Source organism: Oryzias latipes, chromosome 14 (genome assembly GCF_053564925.1).
Source record: "Oryzias latipes strain Hd-rR chromosome 14, Olatipes_Hd-rR_3.1".
In the NCBI taxonomy this organism is placed as follows: Eukaryota; Metazoa; Chordata; class Actinopteri; order Beloniformes; family Adrianichthyidae; genus Oryzias; species Oryzias latipes.
The window spans coordinates 19980075-20002107 of record NC_136250.1 but is presented as its reverse complement, the minus strand read 5'-3'; the positions used below and the strand labels follow the sequence as shown (position 1 = coordinate 20002107).

General features: G+C 40.2%; 1 long non-coding RNA gene across 1 annotated transcript; it reads left to right on the top strand.

Annotated features, from left to right (window-relative positions):
• Positions 1-16021: 16021 nt before the first annotated feature.
• On the top strand, positions 16022-17742 carry LOC144983649 (uncharacterized). Its single transcript, XR_013647408.1, has 2 exons — positions 16022-16610; positions 16853-17742. It is a non-coding gene; the product is annotated as an uncharacterized LOC144983649 (long non-coding RNA).
• The last annotated feature ends 4291 nt before the right edge of the window (positions 17743-22033 follow it).

The following is a 22033-nucleotide window of genomic DNA, read 5'->3' as shown; positions in this document are numbered from 1 at the left end:
ACCTGGCTGTGGATCCTGCCTCTGGCTCATCTCTGGCTCGTCTCTGCTCTGTACCTGACCGAGTACCTCGCCTCTGCCGAGTACCTCGCCTCTGCTCCTGCTCCTACACCTGGCTGTGGTTCCTGTCTCCGGCTCGACTCGCGCCTTTGACTGTCCCCACAACCACGGCTGGATGAAGCTCGTCTGCTGGACTTTTATATATGTAGTTGTAGATTTAGATAATTTAATTCTTCTCTAAGAGTTCTGGTAAATCGCCTGTCCGTCCTGGGGGAGGATCCCTCCTTCATGTGGGCACCCCTGAGGTTTCTTCGTTTTTTCCGGAATCCGTTTTTTTGGGGAGTTTTTCCTTACCGCGAAGGGGGGTCTAAGGGCAGGGATGCCAGTATAGCTTAGTCAGTTTGTTAGTTCATTTTAGTATTTTCCTATTGAACTCTTTGTATTCGTGATCCTTTTGAGTTCATGTTTTACTTCGAAGCCCATCGAGACGACTGTTGTTGTGATTTTGGGCTATACAAATAAAATTGAATTGAATTGAATTGAACAGAAGACATGACAAAGGGGAATGAACAGCAACCATCATCAGAGACGGGAAACATAAAGGGGAGCAGGCTAAGTGAACGTATTTTGGGACACAAAGCATGACTATGAGGGTTAAACGGCAACCATCCTTAGAGACAGGATACATGAAGAGGAGCTGCCTCATTGATCCTTCTCTGGGACAGGACATGTGAAGTATTGTGGCCCCGGCAATTCCCCTCAAAACCGGCGGGCTGGATGTGGCATGTCAGGACTTGAACAATGCTGCAAGAAAATGCTTCGTCTTTAGTGGCACGGCATGAACTGCAGTGACGAAAGAGCCATAGCAGCAGAAATTTTCCTGCTGAGTCTATAGTGGTCAGGTCATTCTGTTAGGAACTGGAGGTGTAGGTTGCACGATGCAGGAGAGGGCTTAGTGGCATAACTGTTTTCCTTCCTTCATTGTTACTGCTTTTCGCTACATTCTGCTCCACAGCTGCCACCTCTTCTCCTTTTTGCTCTCCAACATTTTTCTCAATCATCAGGTCCTCAACCTTCTGCTTCCATCTTTCATCACACCTTTGGAACTTGTCAACACATGTCCACCCCTGTTCTTGCACCAAATCCCTTTCATCTCCATTTCTCTGCCTCACCAACCTGTCCTCATACACTCTTTGGCACCTCCATCATCTCCCTCTTCTCTTGTCCACTCTCTTCTGTCCTCTATGTGTTCCATTTTTTCCCCATTTCCTCCACGCACACTCCTGAACTTCCTGATTCCATCACCACGTCTCTTATTCTCATTTATTCATTCTGGATGACATGCCTCCCAATCTTTCATGATCACTTTAACTGTAGTTGTCTTCCATTAAAGCCACACAGCACTTGTCGTTTTTCAACTTTCACCACTTGGTCCTCTGCCCTGCCATTGTCCTCTTCATTTTCTTCCTCAGTCATCCTGCACACCACCATCCTATGATGTCTGCTTGCATTCTCTCCAGTCAAAGGTTTGCAGTCATTGGGCTCTTTCAGATTACAACATCTGCACAAGGTCTAATTAACTTGTGTGCTTCTTCCTCCACTCTCACATGTGACCCTACCTCTTTCCTCTGGAAAAATATGTTCACCACTGCCATTTCCATTCTTTTGCCAAAGTTCACCACTGTCTGTCCTTCTGCATTCGTATTCAGACTATCCCATCACTTCCTCATCACCTCTGTTTCCTTTCCCTACATGTTTGTTAAAGTCTGTCCCAATCACCCCTGTCTCCTCTGAGGACATCGTGGATCAACTCCTGAATTTCTCAAGCTCACACCCTACCTATAAAACTGTAGGATACAATAGAATAGCAGGCTGGAGTACAACACCAAATTGCAATACAATACCAAGAGCACAACACTAAAAAATAGTGCAATGTAAAGATATTGTTGTAAAATGTCTGAACACTCTCATTCATCCACGTTGATTCCATCACAGTAGTAGGTTTAAAAATTGTTTTTAAAAACCAAGTCCAGATGACAATTCTTAAACCTACTACTGCGATATTGTTGAAAATTGGCTGACAAACTGGGATTTAGTCAAAACAACATGATAACAATGGTCGATTGGGAGGAACAAAGTGATGTCATTTATTGGGGCTTTGTTCCATACTCCTGACGAGAACCAGTCCAGGTATTCAATTCAATTTCATTTCATTTTTTCATAATCCCAAAATCACAACAACAGACGTCTCGTAAAGTAAACAGAAAATCAAAAGGATCATGAATACATAGAAATCAATAGGAAATTTGAAACTGAACTAACTAAACAGACTAAAATAAACTGGGGATCTCTGCCCTTGCTTAGACCCTCCGTAAGGAAAAACTCCTAAATAAAAACGGATTCCGGAAAAAAAAGAAGAAACCTCAGGGGTGTACAGGGGTATTCCTCTGGTTGACCCTGTGGGAGGTCCAGCAAAAGGTATAGGCAAGGGTCAACATCCCCATCAAGGACGAGTGTGACAACAGGAGGCAGAGCAAATGGTAAACAAGGACCAATCAGGATCCAGCACCCAAGGCTTCAATGGAATTATATAGAACGATCCAAGAAATGGATGGATGGATGGATGGATGGATGGATGGATGGATGGATGGATGGATGGATGGATGGATGGATGGATGGATGATGATTCCATACGCATATATATACATACATGGATGCCTACATTTATACATGATGGATGGATGCTTACGTACATACAGGATGGATGCACAATGGATACATACATTCATACTTGATGGGTACATGATGGATGCATACATTCATACATGATTGATGCATGATGGGTACATGATGGGGCATACATTCCTACATGATTGATGCATGATGGTGCATGATGGATGCAGACATACATACATGATGGTTGCATGATGGATGCATAAATTCATACAAGATGGATGCAAGATGGATGCAGACATACAAACATGATAAATGCGTGATGGATGCAGACTTACATACATAATGGCTGTATGATGAATCCATACATTCATGTATGATGAATGCATGATGGATGCAGACATACAAACATGATAAATGCATGACGGATGCATAATATTTATACATGATGGATGCATACATTTATACATGATAAATGTATGATGGATGCATACATTCATACATGATGGATGCATGATGGATGCCTACATTTATACATGATAAATGTATTATGGATGCATACATTCATACATGATGGATGCATGATGGATGCATACATTCATACATGATGGATGCAGACATTCATACACGATGGCTGCATGATGGATGCATACATTCATGCATGATGGATGCATGATGGATGCAGACATTCATACATGATGGATGCATGATGGATGCATACATTCATACATGATGGATGCATGATGGATGCATACATTTATACATGATAAATGTATTATGGATGCATACATTCATACAACATGGATGCATGATGGATGCATGATGGATGCATACATTCATACATGATGGATGCTTATATGCATAAATTATCAACACATACATATATCCATGTTGGATGCATGCATTCTTCCATCTATCCGCCTGCCTGCCTTTCTGTCTTCTGTCTAGAGCATGGCATATTATTTTGGCAGGAGAAAAATGCTTGATTCAAGAGACTGATAGGACACATATAACATGTTCTTTCTCACATTTAACATCCATTAAATCTCTCGTCCTCTTACTTTCACTCCTTCTTATGCAGTCCTCCTCACTCCTGTATGGAGCACTTTCACTGACTGTCTCTCTGTAAGTACGCATTTAATAGGATGAGGGAAATCATGTTAAAGGATTTAAAATCTCTGCAGTGAAACACTGTAGCTTTGCCAAGGCCCCTCTCAGTCTCTCATTCTCTGATTCCCCTAAAACACTCTCCCCACGCTGAATTACTTTTGTACCAGCTTATGCTATTCACTTCAACTGATCCCGACGAATAACAGAGCGCCCCAAGAACAACACTGCAATGAAACAAAAGGAGCAACAGAAAATCAACGACAATCTTAGAGAATATTCAAGCTTTCCAGAGAATATGTGACACATTTTAAAATGATATAGCTCTAAAGACCAGTCCTCCGGTCTCAGAGCCTTTTAAACATCAGAAGGAAGGTTCTCAGCATCGGCCCTGCTGGGAAACACGGGGAGCTGACTATCTAGTTCTGAGGAGAATGACTTGAACATTCAGAACTGTGAAATGCAGAGAGTACAATACGTTTCCGTGCCCTAGTTTCATAAGTGTGTCAAAAATTGCAAGAGACTTTATGCATATAGTGAAAACCATTCTGAGTGAAATGGATACTGTAATCATCTTACAATATTATCCACACTGAGCTTTAGACCATATTTCTGGGTTTTTCTTTAAACATATTTCTTTTCTCTTTGCATAAATCAGAAGGAATTAGGTTTTGTTACATTAGAACTGCTCCCTAATTGTACTTTCTATTACACAAGTATTGCTCTGAAGGCACTTTAATAAATGCAATAACACACAGTTACACTTAATAAAGTGCATGTCCAAATAGAACAGAGACAGTTTTATTGTAAATGTTGATCATTTTCAGCATTAGTTAACACCAGTTCTTTTGAGTGAGTCCATCTTACCTTTCATTAAAAGATTATGGTAAACAAAAAAAGGTTGATAGAATTTGATGACATTTCGGATAATTCTTTCCTTCTTATCCCCCTCTTTTTTATGTTTGAACTCTTTGGATGCCAGACACGCACAGGCATTGGATTGTAAAAGCAATGGGGGAAACAAAAGTAAGAGCCAATTATTGATTCTAGAAATGTCCTTGCTGTGGTTTTCAAGGATGCAGCCGAGCCGTGTTTCATTGCCTCTACAGCAGGAGGCGCTGGCTGATTGCATTTGGTTTTCTCTCTAATCCACAGCGCCTCTGACTGTGGGAGATAGTCACGGTCTGTGAGTAAGACTATCAAGGGGGAGAGGGGAAACTGGGATCGAAAAGAGAGGTGAGAGGATACACATGGACCAGGAGGGCAAATGGTGCTTTACTAAGATGTTAAGATTAAGAGTGTGTTGCAGCATTGCGCGTAAAAGCTGAGGTGTGCGAGTCCAGGAGAGATCAAGTTGGTCGGAAGACCCTAAAAGGACATGACGAGCACTAACAGTGGCATTTGGTCAGTGGCAACCCCTTCCCTTTTCTATCGTCTTCTTCCATTCCCTGTCTGGATTTAGGCCAAACCTCATTCTAGTGTTTTATCCTCCTGTGTCCATCCTCCCTTTCTCTTTCATCCTTGCCTCTTGCTCTCTTGTTTTTTGTCTTATCACTCTGTGAAATACTTTCTTATCCCACTCTCTCCCCGAGGCCTTTGTCTCATGGAGTTGCAGTTGAAATTAGAGGGTATAGTTTCCAACAATCAGCAGAATCTTGTCCACATCGCCCTACCCCCTCCTCTCATGCTTTTCCACCATCCAAATGCTCTTTCTCACAGGAATCTCTGGTGTGAAAGCACCCGTCGTGCCTCCTAGTCAGGGTCATAACTGAAACCAATACAGAGGTTGGACTTGCAGGGTTTTTTTTTGCTGTATCATGAAAGAACAGAACTAGAGGGGAGGAAGTGATGTTGTGAAACAGTTGGAGAATGTGAAGGAGCAAAGCTGAACCTCTCGCACTCTCTCCTCTCTGCACATACATGCACATGAATGTGTTCATCACACATTGAACCAATCTGCCATGGATAAGAAGATTATGCCTCTGAGTTTCCTGGAATGTTCTCTGCTCTGCACCCGCAGTCCCAGTACCCATCCCTCCCCTCACAAAAACACCGTCTGTCTATAGCTTCCTTCTTCTTCGGGCTGTGGCTTGGATTCAGACATGGATGATCTTCCATAACCTAAATAAGTCTGCTTCCCGGCGTTCCTGTTTTTTCCCAGATTCTTACCTAATATTTAAGCTCCTTTGTATGAACTGTTTTAACATCCAGCTGTTGCCCAACTCACTGAAAGGTTTGTTTCCACTAAACATCAACGCTCAGTTTAAAACCTATAGTGCAGAAGTCAATTAAAAAAAAGTTATTTGAGACTATGGTTGCATAGCCCCAAATGCCACCACACTGCGACCTAAATGCAAGTTTTTCAGCAAATTCAGCATCTGGCCACACGGGGAGGCAGCAGTCGCCTTTTTGATACGCTGCGCGGTGGCTACAGAGGTTTCAAGAAAAACTTACAATTTTATGGCAACCGGTCAAATTTTTGACATTGGCCGCTCAGGCACGTTTGGAGGCAGCTTGGTGGCAGTCCAGTGACAGGAAGGCAACAACGCCATAATTGAGTGATAGGAGGGGGTCTCCATGGTCCCCAAACTTGTCTGATGACAGGCCGATTTCAGACTGTCACCCTCCAGTCACACTCTTTCCCCTGTGCTGGCAGCCCAATGCCACCATCTGATTGTTAGAAATCGTACGGTAGCAGCACTGACACACAATGAGGGCTGTTGACATGGGCTGGGGGTCCAGCGAAGACCAAATGACAATCTGGCAATCTCGACCACCATGGGTCCAAATGGAGAGAAGGCATTGATGCTTCACATAACTCATCATAGCATTGATAGCACCACAGCAACTCACAGACTTAACAAACACAGACTGTACACATGAATTGCGGTTGATGCTAAGAAGAATGCGAAGAAGACAAAACATTGTGCTTGCTGCATTACTCATGCTAGAAAACGTGCACGGGAAGGGCAAACAAGAAGAGGTTTTTGGGGAAGGCGCAATGCAGAGTGCTGCTCCAACAGTATTTACCCAGTTAGCGGCCGGTGGCACTTGATATGGACGGCAGCTGTCCAGAGACATTTACACATCGTTCAATCACATCTGCTGCTGGCCAGTGATCCAGCTACCACCACCCTGTAGCCGTCCAAATGTGTACTGACGTCATCCCCACCTGACTGCAAATTCGTGACTTTGCAAACTATTTTTCAAAAAAAAAATTGAGCGGTGGCAGCTAATCTGGAAGATTCTTCTGATGACCCCCCCGTCGTGTGGAAGCAGTTGTATTAATAAGGGGGGAAAAAATCTGACGATGGGGTTTGAAATTTGGTCTCACTGAGAATTCTTATTTTAAGAAAAAAAAATCATAGACACATATTGCCAGACTAAGGTTAGTTTTTTATTGAAACATTTTTTAACCCTTGTGCCATCTTAGATGACCCCACCCTTACATTGACGTGTTCTCCCTACCATGACAAAGGTGGATAAAGATTTCATGTAATCCATGGACACCAGTGAAGATCACAAATCATCGAAGAAAAAAGGTTCAGCGCACCGTCTAGTGGGTCTAGATGACCCAACTTCCAATGTTAAAGTGCCTAGGATAGCACAAGGGTTAATAAGATAATTTTCTTGCAAGACAAAAAATAACAAATTATTCCTTGAGACAAGGGTCTTTTGACTTTACTTTCTTAAGATTCAGTTTTTGCAGTGTATCTTTCAGTCAGTGTTCTTCCTCATTTACACACCCTGCAATTGACATTGGAAAAAAAAAAATATATATTTCCCACAAGTTAGCATGTTGTACGAACAAAATGCTAACTTGTGCAAAGAAAATGATAATTTGTGCACACGTAATGCTCTCTTGTGTATACAAAATAGTAATTTTGTGCACTGATGTGTCTATGGAGCACACATCAAGCCTCCATAGACAATAACAAAACGTGAATAAAATTTAAAAAATTATACCAAAAAAAAAGGGTGACAAAACACATGTTAGTAAGAATGAACACAGTTTTAACACTGACTGTTAAAAATACATTTCCACATCAATTACTGATTTCAACCTGGAAGAGGTCCAAACAGGAACAGAGTCAAACTATTAGGCAAACCTGAACACAAAACATAAAAAAATCAGACTAAATCAAGAAGGAGTTCACCACACAGCATGGTGTTTGAACTGGTAGTGTATGAGGAGATTATCTGCAGAGGTGTGATGCACCACAGAAGATGCAGCACAGTTGAATGATGGTTTCACTGGATCACATGGTACATGCTTGTTTGGGGCTAAATGGGTTTAATAGCATTGCCTCATGTTTGCATAAGTTTTACACTTCATGCTCATTTTCTTTGATCATTATACACCACGTTCATGGTGCTTTGCATCAGTTTTGATCACAGCCAATTTTTCTGGAGCGTGGAAATAGACGATAGTATAGTATATACATATTTTATTAAAGAAGTATTATGACTATGTGGTATATTTAAAAGTGTTTTGGTAACTAATAGAGAGATATTTATTTCGGTTATGTTAAACAATAAATATCTCTCTATTAGTTTTCACAACTACTTAAAGATCTACAGCATTCAATAAAAGGACTTTTAAAAGCAATGCTTGTATGTTAAAGCTTCAAGCAACATTTAGGCACTAAGGAGCTAATGGGGAATTTATTTAACCTCTTGATGTCTAAATTTCAGGTTGATGCTGCAAGTGGTTTAATGCATGTTTGCATTAATATGCATCAAGAGATTAAAAGACAAGTTACTCATACAGAAATACTACAGATTTACGTCATGAAATGGGTGGCACCCACACAGAGAGAAAGGTGGGGCCTCAGAAATTGAGTCGTCTTACTTCTGTCTAGAAAAATGAGCTGCGACAAAAACTCATATTTCATTAAAAATGTTCTTTAATGTGTTGAAGGTAATATATAGCATATAGAGATATAGTTTACTCTGAAGGGCTTAAGAAAAGCATTGTATATGACCTTTAATCTGCAAGTACAGTTTTACTTACTACAGGAAAGAAACCTGGAATTTGAATTATGTTTAAGATCTTAGGTCCTTTTTGGAGAGGGTACTTCCATTAAAAGACAGACTCTGTTGCTAGCTTCACACCGGGCTTTAAACGACCACTTACAATGAAAAGTCTATGTTAACTTGTGTTTCGGGCTTCTGAATTCAAAAGTCTTGCATTCATGCGTCACTACGCAGGTTTTCAAGTCCGTCTTTGAAATCTGCATACCAAACAGCAGCCATTAAAAGTGCGTTGATAGATAAACCAATTGAACTTTACCAACGACCAACGACAAAGAGATGGCATCCCTTTCAATTCACGGAAATACCAACTGTTTTGAAATTGATCATGACAGAGAAATTAACAATTGTGGTTCTTGTAGGGCTGGAATTTTATGACATCAAGTCTTTCATATATCAGAATTGAAACAAAAAGCCTGGAGCAAGATTCACAAGATTTGCACCACTCTGACATTTCACACCGTGCCTCTTCAATTGTAGGTGGCGGACAATTGCCAGTATTGGGAAGCGATCGTCCAGTGTGAACAGTGCGTTCAAAAATGCCCATTTAGTACGCTCTTGAATGCGCCACAGATGCCAGGTGTGAACATAGCTTCAGACATTAATCAAACAACTTGATTTTTGTCAAATAATGTAAACTGTAGAGCTGTTGAAGACGAATGACAATACATTAGTTTTATTAAAAAAAAAAAAAAAAAACTCTAAAAAATAACCGACATTTAGGAAAAACTTAGGAAAAAAGTCAAATGTAAAACATTTTTTTGCTCTGTTGAACATTTCAGTGCCACCAGCAATCTGTGACAGAAAAAAATGAGTAAAAACTATTCTGAATATATTTTTAAATACAATAAAAGGTTTAACTAGGTTTAACTTTGACTTCTAAGTAAATTCCGTTTTTCTTATAATAGCAGTTCTTGGCTGTAAGGTAACGTTCAGACTCCCTTAAACCAAAACAAGGCTTGAAAAGTGCCTTCTTTATCTGGTGGCAGCATAGAAAACCACAGCTGCCATTTACAGGGAATTTATGTAAATCTGACTGCATGTGAGACTTTACGCTGTTGAGCCGGCATCCTAGTCATTTTGTTAGACAAACAATGTAAAATATCTCATTTTATCTGTCAACACTCTGCAGTCATGCCCTGAATTCCTACTTTTTCTGAGAGTTTGTCAGATTTATCCAACAATTTATATATGTGCAGAATGTTATTATTGAATGCAAACAAATATGCGGTTTCATTTAAAAGCTGATTGAATTGTTTAGTATAAAGTTAAAATAAATAATATCATTGCCAAATGCTAAATGCAATGTTACATTTTAGATCCAAATGCTAATTTTAAACTTTCGGAAAATATTATAGTTTGGCCACTGCCATTAAACTAGTCAAAGTTCAACTAGTTTTACTTTCTACGCGCGGTGTATGACCACGTGATTTGTACGTTTTGCCTTAAAAAATGCTTTCACACTAGTTGCATTCAACCAGTTTCAAAAAGGATGGTCAAGGAGCTTTAATAGTTGGACGGCAAACAAAGTAGGCAAGGGCAAAGCAGAGCGACAGGAAAGGTCAACAAAGGAAAACAGAGTTCTTAAGCTCAGACTGTCAGCAAATACAAAACAAGATGTTACACAGGGAAAAACCTGATGAAATACACTTGTGGTGATTGCTGAGTGCAGAACAGCTGGTGGAAGGTGGGGGAGATAGCTCCCTCTGGTGGTCGGAGGTGCAAACTGAAGCTTGAGTCTTGACAACTGTTGCCTTGTAAAATTAGCTGAGAAAACCATCAGCTAATTGTCATTTGGTGTATTTTTTCAATTGGTGTATAGGTGTTTATTTTTCTATTACTATTTTGCTTTAAGGTGTTTCCACCCCTCGTTCAGGCCAGCACACTGACTACTTTATAACCACAATGTTGTGTCATAATTATGCGTTAACCAGCTGGAACTCTGGATGTTACACCAATGCTTAAACTGCACTTTGCAATTGCATGCACTAAATGTTTTACCCCTTGGTAGGCAGTGAACAATCAATTTACCCAAGTTTTTATCATCTTCTTTGAGCTAAAGATTTTATCAAAGCGTTTTTTCCCCCTTTTGTTGTAAAATACACAGAAAAATTTGGATGGCAAAGACTTAATATTTTATGAATTTATATTTTTAAAGCGTTTATCTATACATGATTTCCCATGATGTGTTAAATGTAGTCATTGCTTGCTTAAAGTGTCTGGCAATGTGTCTAATTTGGAAAAGAGATCAGCATCTTGGAGAAAGAGTCTTGCTGAGGATTAGATTATCACATCCAAACCGGGATGTAAAGCTGTCATATACCAGCCTGGTCTGCCTGTGTTTTTATTTCATGCATGAGAAATAACAAATTATTAAAAATAAAAGAACATCTGCACTAATAGCACAGTCATCATACACCCATCTGCTACAGTGTGAAGGAGAGGCATCTGTGAGGATATCCTGAGGGTAGAAAGGCATAATATTAGTATTTTAATCAGTGCCAGAGGTTCTGTTGAAGGCTTAATGTGGTGACAGATGAGGGTTAAGGGTAAACAAGGATTTGTCTGTCCACCATGGGAAATGAGAGGACAGAGTTTGGGGATTAAAGTGTGGTTTTGGCTAAAATCTACCTAGCCTGTGGCGTGTTAGATGCTGACTACTGCGAGTTCAGGCTACCTTAAATACCAATTTTATAACCTCATAGAGTCATGCTTTGGCTCCAAATAGGTGTTGAACAACCAGGATGTCTGGAAGAAAAGGATATCATTTCAATAAAGGCACATTTGGCCTTTTTAGTGACAGAACGGGTGTAAGCGGAGCCGCGTTTTAAACACAGCGCGGCACTAATTTGCACTTTTGTCTCACAGCATGAAGATGCTGCTTTCTCACAGGTGAGAGTTTATCTGAGATGCTGTTAACCTACTTTGGCCTTGCAATGGACAGCAAGCCTGCCAAGTGCATGCTGGGATAATCACCTGCTCCATGTGAGGTAAATATAAATCCTGGTATTGTTGTGTTTTCACTGCATCATGTTAAAAAGAGTAGTGGATGACACTTCTGGCATTTTTGTAATAAAATTTTACCCAAATAAAGACGTAAATGATACACTCACTGGCCACTTTATTAGTCCCACTGCTCGTTAACACACATTTCTAATCAGCCAATCACATGGCAGCGACTGAGTGGATTTAGGCATGTAGACATGGCCAAGATTATCTACTGCAGTTCAATCTGAGCATCAGAATGAGGAAGAAAACAGATTGAGGTGATTTTGACCATGGTTGTTGGTGTCAGATGGACAGGGCTTTCAGAAACTGTCGATCTACTGGCATTCTCAACCACAACTATCTCTAGGGTTTAAAGAGAATGTTCCAAAAACAAGAAAATATCCTGTGAGTGATAGTTCTTGTTGATGCCAGAGGACAGAGGAGAATGACCAGACTGGTTCCAGCTGATAAAAAAAGCAACAGGAACTCAAAGAACCAGTGGTTACAAACAAAGTCTGCAGTAGAGCATCTCTAAACAAACAAGACGTCCAACCTTGAGGCAGATGGGCAAGAGCAGCAGAAGAAGGACACACTGGGCACTACTTCTGTCAGCTAAGATCAGGAAACTAAGGCCACAATTAACACAAAACTGGACAAAAAAGATTGGAAAAGTGTTGTCTGGTCGGACGAGTCTGCTGCCACATTCGAATGGTAGGCTGGTGTGGTGGTATAATGATGTGGGTGATATTTTTTTGGCACATTTTGGGTCCTTTGTACCAAATGAACATGGTTACAATGCCATGCATCAGAATGGACCTGGGCAGGGAGCTTGTGGCCTGCAGATTGTAGTTTGCACATAACAACTACAAGCTTTTCAAACAACATTTTTTTCGTCTGCTTCCGATTCACCCTGATCAAATAAATACTCAGAAACACAGTTTTAATCTTATTATCTTTATATATGTCCTCCATCAAGGGGAAAAATGCTACAGGACCATGATAAAAAACACCAAAAACGTGATTTTCCTCAGAGTGAGTCTTAAAAAAAAAGGTTGGACTTATCAAATTCTGTTTGGGAAAAAAAATAAAATAAAATAAAATGAATCAAATCACGTGGGTTGTGTTTTAATTCCTTCACCACCTCCTAACCCCTAAAAGACTATATAGTGGGGGACTATTGAGAGTCTTGAATTTGAAAAACATGCAAAGACCATACTTACTACTTTTATTTTCAGACGCCAAACATGACAATACCCATATGCCAAAGCAAACAGTGTAAACATTTTCCAAAGACCATTTATGAATTTATTGTGTGCTGAAGATGAAAACTTAGATGATTCGTGAAAAACAGCTTTACCTACATTTTTTTAAATGGAAAAACAGTTCAACTGCAATGCATTGTCATCTATATTTGCCAATCCAGTGAGCACCGATGCACACCATCTTTTCGCACAGACTTCTGGGAAACTGGATATTGGAATTTGCCCTATACAATGCACTACGTTTTTTTATAAACTTTTCTACCTCTATCTTAATCTTAGTTTTTTATAAATGCCAAAATTTTGCACAAATCAGGGTGTAGTCTTTTAATTGACAGGAGTCAACTTCAAATTCTGAGTCACACAACAACCCTACTGTGTGTTTCAACAACTGTCACCCTTATTTGCCCCGCCCATTTGCCCATGAAGACTGGTTAACCATCGAGCTAAGCAGTCATTTATAGTCACCGGCTTTGTCAAAAATCTTCACCTGCACACTCCAACATGGTGAATGGAAATAATTAGCTTCACCACAAAAATAGTCTGTGCGCCAGCAGCTTACTTTTCCTGATGTAAATTCTAATTGACACTTGACCTGGCAGCTCCTGGATTAAGACAGCAAGGTGTTCAAACTCCCATGTCCCTCATATGGAAGTTGCCCTCACATGCCTGTCATGCCCAGAACACCTTCCCCGCTTTAATGGATTGCCACTCACACCCCCAAGAGACAGAATCAGCGCAGAATATGTTGCACCGCATTTAAAAGCCACCTGCGGCATCATAAAAACAAATACAGCTATCGCATGGCTTTTCTTGTTGCTGGGCCAAATGCAGGGCACGACTAACGGTAAGTTGATGATAACAAAGATCAGCGCGGTCGGCTCACGAAACACAAGCAAGCCCCCAGCAAGAGACTTGACTGCAATATCCATTAATCCACTGCAGTTTCCCACTGATTCAGAGGCTGTCTCGCAGCAGAGCTCTGCAACATCAAAGAGGACTCTCTTATGAAGGATAGCAGGAAAATGTGGAATTCTAAGCTCAGCTATCTACCAAGCTGCAGAGGAGACTTCAGAATTCACCAAGAGACACAATTACGTCTGGTTTAACTGAAATGACCTGAAGCGGGGAAGGCGTGGTGGAGTCAAAATCAAAAGTGGTCAAATGTTGTGCTTTTTGTGTGTTTTCAGCTGCATTATTTCAATGAAGTTAATAGGAACATTGGGTGACAAAACGTCATATTGCATGCTGACAGTCGCTCTCTTTACCAGAGAACAGTTCATGAATTGTTGGAGAAACTCAGCAGGATGCCTTTTGATGAAGCCTTGGGAGTGTCGTTTTTGCCAGAGGAAATGCAGAATCTCAGACCTCAAAAGAGATTCATGTGCGCCAGTGCTGAATGTAGATATTTTGCTATTTTTAGCATGTTGCCTTAGTATGACTCGGTATTTATCCTCCTTCTTTATTTCTGAATATTTTAAACAATGTGTCTTGTCAATTGGAAACCTGAAGGGAGAACCTAGTTTTAATTATATTAAATTCTCATGTATTATTTTTGTGCCAACTGCATTTTTCTGTCAGCATAAAGACTCATATATTGATAATTAATTTCTTAAGCCTTTAAGAGTAAACTATATCCATACATACAATGACATATTATCTTTGGCCCACTAAAGAACATTTATTAATAAAATATGATTTATTTTCGCAACTAATTTCCTACCCGGAAGTAAGACAACTCAATCTTTTAGGCTCCGCCTTCCTCTCTTTGTGGGTGTCGCGATTTTCGTGACGTCATTCTAGATTCGGCCTCGGCAGCGTGTCTGCGTTTCTCCCACGAAAACAAACAACATCTGAACTTTTGCAAAGACGCACGTGAATGTTGTTCATATAAAAGGAAAAGATTTTGGCTAAAGTGGGAGTTTGTGTTAACCCGGGGACGGTGCCACACTCTTTCTGGAAGGGGCTGTACCTCACTGGTCTACGACACAATGTGAGCGCCCACTCATATTCGTGTATTGGGAGGGTCTGGTGCTCAGAATGCAGGGGTTTTTTTTTCTCAGAAATGCGTGAATGCATCAATATACCGCTTTGAGGTTGTTTAAAGTTAGGAATTGACATTATAACACACTTAAATGCTCAAAAAAGTTTTTTTTGCATGATATAGGCCATTTAAAGTTTTTATTTACCAAAAACACCAACAGACCAGCAACCTAGAATGTACCCCAACTATACACAACAGCTGGGATGGTTCCAGCAAGCCTGTGACTTCAAAAAGGATTAAGTGGGTTCTGAGGATGGATAGACATGTGGACATCTTTTACGTATTTCATGGATTTTCTTGAATATTCATCTTATTTATAGCCTTTAACTGGATTGATATTCAGCAAAAGCAGTCTGCCTTTTGAGCACGTGGAATCTTAAACAATAATCCGACTAAAAGTGTAATCACGTCAACAGCTAAAGTTTCATTCAAAGTTATATTCATTTACTGTTATTCAAAATCAATCAATCGTACTTTGGGATTTAAACAACACCGCCTCTTTATTGCCAAAAAAAAAAAATCAACTGGGAGTATACAGACATTTACAAAAATATAATTTGGAAATCCAGTCATCACTAAACATCTGTCTGCTTTTTTGAAAAGTTATTTATGTATTTATTTGGGACAGTTACGTTTGTTTCGGAGTTTTAAACTTCCAGTTATTTGTAAAGTTTTTTCTGGTCTGTTCTTGGTAAGTGTCTCAGCATCGAGGATTGTAGCGCTCACCAGTATGTCTAAAAAAACCACAATGTTCTTGTCATTTGTATCTACAGAGGAAGCAGCAGCTGATTTGGATCAGCCACGCTACCTCTGGTCTCATATCTTGACTACATCATATACTCATATGATCTTGCACAGCTGGAAAAACAGAAAATAATAAGAGTGGATACAAACCGGGAAATATTGACTTTAAGGAGAGAAATTGTAAATGTTCATCCAATTTTTTCATTGCAACTGCAGGAGTCGGTCAAAGGATATCAGATCAATCTGTTTTTATGGTCACTTGAAAAAACTAACAACAAGAAATCAGAGAAAGATCTGATATTTGGCGTAAACAGAGTCACTGATAATAGATCAGCCCGTCATTTAACATTAGAACGTCCGTAGGGCAGCCATTTGGCTTTTCTACCTACAATGTCCAAGGGACAGCCAAGTGGCTGGATTAGTTAAAATTTACATGCCCAAAGAGCAGCCTTCAACATAGTTTGCACATGAACAGCACAGCCATTAGGTTGTTCTTTTGGCATGCAAAAAGGACAAGCCAAGTGGCTGCGCAAGTTTTCACTATTTCCCCTCACCTCTGTCACTTCTAGTAAGAGGTCACCACAGTTTGGTTTTTCTTTTTTGGCTGAGATTTATCGTTCATGCACAAGAGACACTTCTTTACCAACACAATACTGAAATGTTCAAGCAAAGAAATCATCTGGTCAAAGTCATATCTTCAACCCACTACTTGTCTGCGCATACTTGGTACTGCCCCAAAATCTCCTTTCTGCATTTGCCACATGGTATACATGTAGCAATCAAGGGAGCCAGTTTAGCTCGTGCTGGTTTGCGGCGCCTTCCATCCGTGAAACCCGAGTTCGACTCCGGGCTGCTCCCTGTTCCCTTCTCTACCTCTGCCGGTTCCAAGCCCGGTTTGAGAAGGTTGCGTCAGGAAGGGCATCCGGCGTAAAACATTGCCAAATCTACCATGCGACTCGTTCGCTGTGGCGACCCCTGATGGGAGAAGCCGAAAGTGGAAGGAAAGGTATACATGTAGCAATCAACAAAGCGCACTCTGCATTATTGTTCTTGTACTGACTATTCACCTGGCATATTGCCCGTTTCCCTTTGCCAGGTATGGGAGCTTGTCACCAAACACGGTATTCCTTTTTCGCCTTCTCAGCTCCCGCATGTACCTGTGCAAGGTTTTTTACTGATTCTGGAAGCTCCCAGTGAATTTTGCCTGGTTGAAAGTTTGATGCAGTTGGCAACAACAAACCCAAAAACATTGGAGATTGCAGGAAACCTGTCAGTCCCAACTTGTTCCATGCGCGTGCCCTTGACATCAAAGTGTAAATGCTGCATGATATCTTTGAAGTGGTTTCTGACCATAGTTTTTTTAGATCAGTGGATTTCCCATTTTCGCCAACCATCTTGCGTTTTGCATGGATGGAAGTTTTATCCCCCCCTCACAAGGAGGATGGCAATGAACCCCATTAGTTCAGGGAGGGCCATGAACCAGCTGTCATCTTCTGTCTAACGTTCATGCTGAACAACACAGTCCCGAATAGTCTGAAGCATGTTCAGAGTGAGGAGACACAGGAATCTCTGTAAGCGAGTCGACACCGTACTTCTGACCAAAGCAGTTGGCTCTTCCTCAGCAGTGTAACATTCAATTGGGCTGTGATGAAGAGGCCTCCCAACCTTTTCTGAATGCCACATCCTGCCATCTTTTGCTTTTTCTGTTGGCACAGTGTGTCTCCTCTCTGTCGTCCTCTCTTTTCTGATGGCAATGAAATCTCCTCATCTGTGATCTGATTTCTGAGATCTGAGCAATGAAAACCTTCAGCAATGTAAAGATATATGTTGTTTCACTTGTTTATTTTAATTTTTTTGTTTTTTGTTGAATTCTAGTTGAAACTATAAATTCCAAAACATGTCAAATAGGCCTCCTTTGCCTCCCCAGTCCAAGAAACATGTGGTTAAATTAAATGACTCTTAATTTCTCATAGGTGTGTATGTGAGTGTTCCTGGTTATTTATCTATGTGGCCCTGCAATGGACTGGTAACCCATCCAGGGTGTACCCCTCCCCAGTTGCTTGTGACTAGCTGGGATGTGCTCCAGCAGACCCCTGTGATCCTGACCAAGATGAGCAGGCACAGAAAATAAATGGATAGACAACTGCTAGAATCAGAAAATGAGAACAAGATGTTCATGAAATCTTATCAAAAGAAATATCAGTCTGAGTCCAGCTAAAGGACTATCTCTTCTCCCTCAGAGTCAAATGGGTTGACTTGCTCCAGGATCATTTTCAATGTCTGCTCAGGGTAGTAAAAATAAGGCATCTTGGTTTTTCAGTTGACATACTGGGAGTCAAAGTTTGTCAGAGCTTGGAGGCTCTTTTGAAGCAGAAAAACCTCCCCCACCCTGATCAGAGTAAAGAATGTGGTTAGCTAAGACATGTCTTTATCCAGATGATCAGGTAGTTGGTGCTGCATTTACTAATTGAAGGCTGTTGAATTAGTCATTTCGAGCCACCCAGCCATTTGGCTGTGCTCTGGACGCTGCAGGGGGAGTGAAAAATCCTGGGCGTTCTAGTCTTGATTTTTCAAAAAATCTTTTTTTTTTCCCCCTTTAAATAATCTATTGTGCTGGGATCAGGGTGAAGGCAAAAGTCTCTCTTGGCCGTCAAAACATGTATAAACATTGTATCCAGTCCAGTTCATTGCAAATAAACGGACAATTACTGCAAAAGTCTGGATTGGAGCTTCATTACTGAGAGTGCTAGTGAGGAACCATTGGTCTGGCCAGCACTTATCTCCCTCATCACCATTGATTGGTTTCTTTAGACTGGATGTACTAAAGACGGTGCAGGAAGCTGATGCTTCTTGTCGGCATTCTTAGTGTGTGTGGCTGTAAACTAGAAATATAAGCAAAGAAGAAGCACAATTAATTTTATAAAAGGTCAAAAAGAAAAAGCACAGAGTTTCTTGAAAATTATATCATGAAGGTGAAATATGAGAGACAAAACCTTCTTCTTACTCTCAACATGTCACAGGTAAACGGCGTGGGCGTGTTCAGTGCTTCTTAAACCACGCTTCCATTCACCTGTTCACATGGACATTGTTCAGATGTACATTCAGATATTTATTAGCTGTGTTTCAATTACACATATAAGCAAAACTTGAAGTTCTAGAAATGTTGGAAAAAAAAACAATTTTAAAATGACATTGTTTCCAGTAAATCCTAATTATGCGAATAAACACAAACCAACTAACGCAGTTATTCAAAAACATGGCGACAGATGTACGCAATTCTTTGATTTACAGCAGATACATTCAAATTTTTGCCACAGCACTAGTGCTCTTCAGTATCTATCAAGGGACACGTTGGTGTCTTTCAGGATTTGGAGTGGCAAGCTCCTTAAAAGTGGGAATGAAGCCATTTTGGGATATGGTGGTTGGTGATTTTACAGAGGAACTGTGGATCCAACAATTCTGCACGACACGCTCAACTTTGGATTAACTTTGTGATACTGAGGGACCTCTTGTGACGCCCGCTGTGCAGTGCCCGAGCCAGCCAATTCCTACCAAAAATCCCATTACCATCCAGTTGTTGGTCACATGACTCATTTAATTCAAAAAAAGTGTTTCAATTTCAGTTTTGGACTTTGCACGCGAGGATGGCGTCCTTTTCAATTAACGGAAGTGCCAACCGTCAGAAAATTGATCATGGAGGATAAATTAATAATGGCAGTTTTTGCCCAGCCACAATTAAAAGACACCAAGTATTTCATATAATGGAACAGAGCTGTGATAGAAAAAGCCTGGAGCATGATTTATGAGATTTCCACTGCTTTGCCTCTTCGCACCAAGCCTGCTCCGACTGAGAGTAGATGTTTTTCAATCAGGTAGAAACAGTCCATTGTGAACACCGAATGCTAAAAGCACATTCAAGAACCAGCGTACAGCAAGTTCTTGAACGCTCATTAGTGTTATAGGTTCAGCAGAAATTTACCATAGATAAGATTTCAGCAAACAATTCACAAGTTTTTTTTTTTTTTAATTTGATAAATAAATAGTCTGTTAAGCATTTGAATATCATATGTTTACAATAAACAAAACAAAAACAGTCATTTTTGGCTGAAAACTAAGTTAGTGACCAAAAATCAACATCATGCCATTTAAAATAAGTTGTGTCAACAAGGTTTAAGATTAGCAAGCACCAAAACAACAATAAGGCAAAGGCATGGATGCACATTGAAATCTAAGCAAACACTAAAAATAAAAGACCAAAGGAAAAATAAGAGCTTAAAAAAAAACACAGACAAGGTCATAAATTGTGAATTTGCATGAGTATTAATTTACCATAGGATATGTTCGCTTTAAATGTTTCGGACACTATAAAAAAAGCTTAATGCACAAAATAAAACAAAAAGACGCAATCCTACACAAAAACCAAAAAAGGCATGTGGTTAGGCTAAAATGATATCTTAAAATCAGGATCCAGATCAAAAGAGACCCCAGTGGAAACTGCTCGGTGTGCCGTAGTAGTGAAGGAAGTCACAGTGTGTGATGCATGGGGAGTGAGACCTCGTTCGCCTCTTCTCTCGAAAGAAACCTAATCTGGAGCAGCCAATTAGCAGCTCCAGTGCTTTGTGTGTGCAGCACAGGATGTTCAGTTCAGCACAAGATCAGGCACTGGTCCTGTGATTCTGGGAATCAAACTCGGCTCGAACAATACTGCATTTTTGCACATCGAATGATGTTAGGAAAATGAGGTCAAAGGCTCAGTATGGAACAGGATGAATTACATTTGTGGGAAAAAACATCATGTTGTGATGTGTAGAAACATGTGACTGTTTGCTTGGCTGCACATGAGCAAAAAAATAAAAAATAAATAAAAGCACAGTTTTGGGAGCAAACCACACAAAACCTAAGGAGTGGATGGTGGTGGTGGTAGTAGGGATAGGGGGGTGGGTGCTCATAATTCACCAGAACAGCTGTGATGGGAGGTGCCCACCCAGGATATTCCAGTTTCATCTACTTCCACAACATACAAGCCTGATAATTCATGATAGTCAAAGAGAAAAAGCTATTATTGTTTTATTGAAAGACTAAAATAAGAATAGTAAAAAGGGTTTCTTTGATTCCAATTTTGCTAAAATGTCAACAATTTCTACTGGACTAGAATTGTATTAGTGAAACACCTGACAGTCTGATGGGACACTTGAGAAATGTCACATGTGTGACCTGATTTTGTTGGCATGATACTAAAGCCCTTCACAGATAAAAGTTTCCAAATTTGTTCCAAACACACACCAGTTTAGATTTGAACAAGATGTTCCTTAATTGTTGGAAATGTGATTTTCGAGCAGCTGGATTAGATCTGTCTTCAAAAGATGTCATTTGAGCCGGAAGATTTACTTTCCATTCCTAATCCACGACACCAAAGGTCATCTTAATCTGTCTTTGGCTTGTTTTCACTTTGATGCAGCTCCTCGGAAATAACGAGTGAAGATGTTAGAGAGGAGGAAAGAAAAAGAAAAAAGAAAAAAGAAAAAAGAAAAAAGAGTCTGGTACGATTAGAAATCATAATCTCCTGCTTGTATCTGGACAGTTGCATCTGAAGGTTCATGCTGATTTATGCTCAACATGGAACAGCTGGCCTAGAAAAAAAAACACATTTAAAAGTTTGTGTACAAAGTAGCTTTTTCATCTGTTGTTTACTCAAACTTCATCCTGTTCAGGGTCGTGGAGGGACAGAGCTCAACCACATGCAGTTGCCTGGAAGTGAGCTAGATAGTACCAAGAACTTTCAATGTTCTCATGAAAAGACTCGATTTGATTCATATCATCATCTGTGGTTGACGATCCGATTATTGGTCAATATTGGTTCATTTTTAAGATCTGATTCACTGACCTAAAATCGATCGAGGACGTCTTTAGCCAAATATTCAACCAGTCTGACTCAGAGATAAATACCTGATATACTAAACAGGTGAAGTTTTCCATATTCCTTGTATTTCTTGCAAGATAATCAAGTGTAAATTAAATATATGTACAAGTAAACAAGAATTAATGTCAAACCCATTCACATTTTAGTTTCCTAGAGTTCAGTCCACTTCTGTTTTTCCACATCCACAGAATCCAAAGGGAACATTATTAGAACATTCTAGCACACTGTATGGTCACATGTATCTGCTAAAGTGTTTCAAAACATTGG